Source organism: Mandrillus leucophaeus, unplaced genomic scaffold, assembly GCF_000951045.1.
Source record: "Mandrillus leucophaeus isolate KB7577 unplaced genomic scaffold, Mleu.le_1.0 Scaffold1132, whole genome shotgun sequence".
NCBI classification, from domain to species: domain Eukaryota; kingdom Metazoa; phylum Chordata; class Mammalia; order Primates; family Cercopithecidae; genus Mandrillus; species Mandrillus leucophaeus.
The window spans coordinates 478800-485916 of record NW_012099566.1 but is presented as its reverse complement, the minus strand read 5'-3'; the positions used below and the strand labels follow the sequence as shown (position 1 = coordinate 485916).

The 7117-nt window shown below is 38.3% G+C and overlaps 1 pseudogene; it reads left to right on the top strand.

The window, feature by feature from the left end:
- The first annotated feature begins 979 nt into the window (after positions 1-979).
- On the top strand, positions 980-2013 carry LOC105550707 (annotated as a pseudogene).
- The last annotated feature ends 5104 nt before the right edge of the window (positions 2014-7117 follow it).

Below are 7117 nucleotides of genomic sequence, written 5' to 3'. Positions count from 1 at the left end.
AAGAAACAGGGGAAGATAAAACAAGGGGTGAGCAAAGATTTTGGTTGGAAAGATTCAATAACTGTAGAATGAGTGTAGAATATTGTAGGATGAGTTCAGTTTTAGAGTCAAGACCCTCTGTGTTCAAACCATACCTCATCACATTCTGTTAGTGTCAGCTTTTATGCTTCTCAGACTGGAGTGAAAAACAGATGTGCTCAATGTTTCAATTCTTTCTGAAAAATAATTTTACTAGTAGTAATAAAAATCTTTTACACTGTCAAAAAGCACATATATTTTGAAGTAGGATGAAACATCTGCCTGACGAATTTAAAAAATAAAGACATTTCTTGCTGATTAGTAGTAGCTGTGGGATATGTCTTCATATTTCTTGCAACCCATTTTCAATTTCCTTTGTCATTAAGAGGACTTTAGTTAAAAAAAAATCAAGAAGCTGTATGAAACTGCTTTGAATCACTATAAAATTGGGGTTGGGTGGTGGTGAAATGACTTTTTGTATTGAACCACCTAGCCTTGATCCTAACATGTGATCTGTGCCCAGAAGTACCATTTTCCTTGCCCTACTCCTCCTCTCTTCCATTTATGACAAGAATAGGTGATGCTTCAATTTTTAAGTTTAAAAAAATTCCTCTTCCAATATTGGGCAACTACACACCTTTCCAACCAAAATCCTTACTCACAGGAATATATATATTCCTGTGAGTATATATATAAAATATATATAATAGAAATATTATATATATATAATATTTCTATATGAAATACATAGTGGAGGATATTCTTTTAGAAAATATTCACTATATACAGGTATAATTTTAGTTTTTACTTTTTAAAAAAAATATTCCTTTAGCCGATGAAGGGGCAAGCCCCAGGAGTCAGGACGAGTCCTAATGCCATGACCCAGTCACACCACAGTGCTTACCCGTGTCCCGCCGGCCTGCTCCTTGTTGACCTGCACTGCTGCGGCCGCAGCCACACCATGACTGTGTTTGTCGTGCTCCTGTCCTTGTTGGTGGCGGGTGTTTGGGAGAAGGAGTGTAGTTCCCAGTCTGTTATTTTCATAAATGGAAATTGGCCTATACCAGGAGAGTGAATCCCGGACGTGGTGCATTGTCCATGGGCTTCTCTGTGAAGGAAAACCTTTCTTGGCCAGGACTTTCTGTGGGTGACCTATTTCATCGTCCTTGGGCTACCGTCATGGTGATGGTGAAGGGAGTGGACAAACTGGCTCTACCACCAGGCAGTGTCATTTCATACCTTTTGGAGAATACAGTTCCTTTTGGTCTTGACAGTGTTGCAGATTCCATTCGCTCTTTATTTCCTGAGGAAATTCCTGTTTTGCAGTTGGTTCTTAGTGAGGAAAGAGTGTATTTGGTAGGGAAGGCAAACTCAGTGTTTGAAGACCTTTCAGTCACCTTAGGACAGCTCCATAATCACTTGTTTCAGGAATATTCCATTCTCAGTTCACTTCCCCTGAATTCTCTGAGTAGGAACAATGGAGTTGACCTGCTCTTTCTTTCTGAACTCCAAGTGCTACATGATATTTCAAGCTTGGTGTCTTATCATAAGCATCTAGCCAAGGGTCATTCTCCTGATTTATGTTCACTGGAACTGGCAGGTTTGGATGAAACTGGGAAGCATTATGGGGAAGACTCTGAACAATTCAGAGTTGCTTCTAAAATCCTTGTTGACATTCTTCAAAAGTTTGCAGGTGACATGTACAATCTTTACGGTGGGAATGCAGTGGTAGAGTTAGTCACTGTTAAGTCATTTGACACCTCCCTCGTGAGGAAGACAAGGACTATCTTTGAGGCAAAACAAATGAAGAACCCAGCAAGTCCCTGTAACCTTGCATATAATTTTGAATATTCAGTGATTTTCAACATTATGCTTTGAATAATGATTGCCTTGACCGTGGCTGTGGTTATCACCTCTTACAATATTTGGAACATGGATTCTGGATATGATAGCATCATTTAGAGGATTACAAACCAGAATATTCGAATAGATTGAATATTCATTGTGCCAGAATTAGAAAAGGGGTTTGGAAATTGGCTGTTTTTTAAAATATATCTTACATTGTGATTTAAAGTAGATAGTATACTTTAAATTTATTAAAAACTCACATTTTTTCTCTATTTGGTGTGCGCCTGTGGTTTTTTAATAGGGTGAATTATAGTATTGATGTGAATCAAACTGTATGGTGTAGATTCCATAATACACTGAAATATGATATAGCCATTTACTAACACGATTTAATTCCCTTTAATGAGTTTAGAAATAGGCACTGAAAGAAATTAAAACATTTAGAATAGCTTGTGCTATTTATTATGGAAAAAAATGCACTGAGTTTATTAGAGAAACTTATGAATGTTTAACTTCTTTACACAGCATAGGTGAAAATCATGTTTGGGCTGTTGTATGCTATGAACAATTTGTAAATGTCTTCATTTGATGTAAGTATCTCTGAAACAAGAGAAAACGTTTTTAACTTTGATTAGCCCTAAAATATGGATGTGATTATGCAATCACTTAGTTTTGAAACTCTTTCTGAATGACAGAGGATGGCTGCTTTTTAACCTTCTTCTTCAAGTTTGGTGACCCATACGGTCTAGTATGGATACTAAAAATATTACTTTTATCTAAGAAGAAACTAGCCTTGTGGAGTATAAATGCTTTTAATTATACACACAAAAATCATTGAAGCATGAATATAAAATATTTTTAGTTCAGTAACCTGCCCCCTTGTGTAAGTTACTATGGTTTGTGGTCCAACTTCATCCTATAGAATATTAAGTGTAAGTAGATGAGTTCTACTTTTTATGTTGGCGTGTACTCATGTCTATAAAGACTGACACGTTAATAATAATTCTGAAAAAAAATTTCTTTAAAGCTGTTGTACTTAGCCAATGTTTTATGTCCTATTTACATAATGGAGTCTGAAACTCAGAGGAACTTCTTGGGTACCCAAAATTATAATGTATATCTAATAGAGTGATATATATATATACACATTAGTTCTATATATTCAGGTCGCAAAACACAATTACATTTAAAAGAATTTTAGACAGAAGCAACTTTGAATATATTAAAGCTGCAGTGCAGAAACACATTAAAGTTTTAAGGATAAACATTTTTTCCACTGGAGGGTGCAATTTGTCAGTATATCAAAATATTCACAGTTCCTTTAATGAATATACTTTATAAATAATATCAGAGAACTGATTATTTCTAAGACACTAACATAGAATGCTAAGCAGATTTCATGAAACTTTAAATAAATGAAATTTCACCAATAGGAATCTGGGCTTTATTCCACAATACACTTATGTGGAATATACTTATAATTAGGATCAAGTAAGCTAAACATAACTTTATTCTTTTATTACCTTTTTTGGATAACATACATGACTTTCTTGGCTACTAATACTGCAAAAATGTATACTAATAATTCATGCTGAAGATACAGTTCTACTTATTAAGTTTTATAGTTGTTTTCTTTAGCAGTCTATGCATTTATTTAAAATTCTTTATGAAATACAGATTTATTTTATTAGACTTTATACTCAGTAATAATGAGTAGTCTAAGATTAAATGTAAATTAAATAAACAAAATTAACATATACATTTAACTGAAACTTTTTTGTTATATACATCATATAGTATGAAGGCTATTAGACAATGTGTACTTTAAATATAATACTAATGAAACATGAATTATAATAAAATCTAGAATTTATTAAGCACTGGCTAGGTATTAGGCACAGTTCTATATTTATTAACTTTGCATTTGTAATTTACTTACTCATCACAACAACCTCAACAAATAGATATCATTTTCTCCATTTCACAGATGAATTCAATGTGCCAAGTGACTTGTCCAAGTCCATACAATTAATATCTGAACTCCACTGAGATGGCCTGGCTCCAGAGCCCAGACTTAATCACTATTCAACAACTGTGTTAACCTTGTTGATGCCAACCACTGCTACTCAAATACCAACGTGTTGATTTTTATTTTAGACACTTGAAGTCAGGAACTTTCCATTATGAGTTAATGTTTCAAAGTTATCCATCAAATATGTGTTTATGTTTTCTATTTGGCCTAAATTAATAGAACTTCTTTAATTATGACTTAGATAAATGAAACTGTGGCAGAGCATCTTAATTGCTTACCCCAGCAGCTCTTTCCATCCCTCTCAGTAACAAAACACCAATATTTTGCTGGCACATTGCCACAGTATAAGACTACATTTTCCAACCTCCCTCTCAGATATGAATGACCACATAAATGGATGAATTAATGTTTGGCTCCTTGTTACTTAGGCAATGAAATGTTAAGTGTAAGTGTTGTGTGGAACTTCCAGGGAGTCTTCTCAAAAACTAAGGTCTGTGATCTTGCTGCACTTACTCTTAGTTACTGTTTTCCACTACCTGCAGTGTGGGCATGAAGAGCAGCTAGAACTTAACAGCTATTTTGGATCTTGGGGCAGGATAACAGAATGACAGCCAGACAAGGAAGGAACTACTGTCTCCTTTAAGCCCATATTTTGAGTCTTTCTAGCATACACAACTGTATCTAATCCAACTAACAAGTTTGATAGGTTTTAAGAGTTCATTTTGTCTATCTTTTGGGCCTCAGTCCACCCCAGATCACAGCCTTTCTTCCTTTCCTCTTTTCTTTTCTTTTCTTTTTGTCTTTCTATGGTAATCTCACTCCATCACCCAGACTGGAGTGCAGTGGTGCGATCACTGCTTACTGCAATTCTGCCTCCCAGGTTCAAGTGATTCTCGTGCCTCAGCCTCCCAAGGAGCTGGGACCAGAGGAGCGCACCATTATGCCCAAGTAATTTTTGTATCTTTTGTGGAGATGTGGAGATGGGGTTTTACCATGTTGCCCAGGCTGGTTTTGAACTCCTGAACTGAAACGATCCACCTGCCTCAGCCTCTCAAAGTGCAGGGATTATAGGCATGAGCCACTGTGCCCAATAGATATGATTCTACCATGAGGTCATCAAATATCCTTATAGGCTACATGAACTTTGAACATGTTATTAAACTACTAATATATTTTATGCTTTTTTTAAATCATAATTTTTTAAAGATAATTTCTACCTGAAGTCCAAAATTATTGACTTAAATTATTCTACAAGTAGTAGTAACTTGTGTAGTAGTGATTTGTGATTGACTTTTAAATTGTCAATTATTAAAATACTTTAGATTTTGCAGATTATATTTCCCCTTTTGTAACCAGGAAGGTACTTGTTTTAGACTGTGTGTTTGTGCCCTGTCCCCTGCCATCCATCTGTTGAAATCCTAACCCCCAATGGGATGATATTAGTAGGAGGTCGGGCCTCTGGGCAGTAATTAGGTTTAAATGAGGTCTTGAGGGAGAGCCCTCATGATGGGATTAGCATCCATAGAAGAAGAGAGAGGCAATATTCTCTCTCTCCCTGTGTGTGCTCGCACCAAGGAAGGCCACGGGAGGTTGTTTTCAGGAAGAGGACTGTTTCCATGATGCTGTTAAAGATAAACCCGAGACCAGGAAGATAAAGAGGTTTAATTGGACTTACAGTTCAGCGTGACTGGGGAGGCCTCAATCATGGTGGGAGGCAAAAGGCACTTCTTACATGGTGACGGTGAGAGAAAATGAGGAGATGCAAGAGCAGAAACCCCTGAAAAAACCATTGGATCTCGTGAGACTTACTCACAACCATGAGAACAGTATGGGGGGAAACTGCCCCCATGATTCAAATTATCTCCCACCAGGTTCCTCCCACAACATATGGGAATTATAGGAGTACAATTCAAGATGAGCTTTGGATGGGGACACAGAGCCAAACCATATCATTCCATCCTTGACCCCTGCGAATCTCTTGTCCTCATATTTCAAAACCAATCATGCCTTCCCAACAGTCCTCCAAAGTCTTATCTCATTTCAGCATCAAGCCAAAAGTCCACAGTTCAAAATGTCATCTGAGACAAGGCAAGTCTCTTCTGCCTATGAGCCTGTAAAATCAAAAGCAAGCTAGTTACTTTCTAGATACAATGGGGGTACAGGTATTGGGTAAATACAGCCATTCCAAATGAGAGAAATTGGGCAACACAAAGGGGTTACAGGGCCCATGCAAGTTCGAAATCCAGCAGGGCAGTCAAATTCTAAACCTCCAAAATGATCTCCTTTGACTCCATGTCTTATATCCAGGTCATGCTGACGCAAGAGGTAGGTTCCCATAGTCTTGGGCAGCTCTGCCCCTGTGGTTTTGCAGGGTATAGCCCCACTCCTGGCTGCTTTCACAGGCTGGCATTGAGTGTCTGTGGCTTTTACAGGTGCATGGTACAAGCTGTCGGTGGATCTACCATTCTGGCGTCTGGAGGACAGTGGCCCACTTCTCACAGCTCCACTAGGTGGTGCTCCAGTAGTGACTCTGTGTTGGGGCTCCAACCCCACATTTCCCTTCTGCACTGCCCTAGCAGGGGTTCTCCATGAGGGCCCCGCTCCTGCAGGAAACTTTTGCCTGGGCATCCAGGCGTTTCTTTACATCTTCTGAAATCTAGATGGAGGTTTCCAGACTTCAATTCTTGACTTCTGTGCACCCACAGGCTCAACACTGCGTGGAAGCTGCCAAGGTTTGGGGCTTACACCCTCTGAAACCATGGGCTGAGCTGTACCTTGGCTCCTTTTGGCAATGACTGGGACACAAGGCACCAAGTCCCTAGGCTGCATACAGCACGGGGACCTGGGGCTGGGCCCACAAAACCATTCTTTCCTCCTAGGCTTCTGGGTCTGTGATAGGAGGTCCTGCCATGAAGAGCTATCACATTCCCTGGAGACATTTTCCCCATTGTTTTGGGGATTAACATTTGGCTCCTTGTTACTTATGCAAATTTCTGCAGCCAGCTTGAATTTCTCCTAAAAAAAAAAATGTTTTTTTCCACAATGAGATACCACCTCACACCAGTTAGAATGGTGATCATTAAAAAGTCAGGAAACAACAGATGCTGGAGAGGATGTAGAGAAATAGGAACACTTTTATACTGTTGGTGGGACTGTAAACTAGTTCAACCATTGTGGAAGACAGTGTGGTGATTCCTCAAGGATCTAGAACTAGAAATA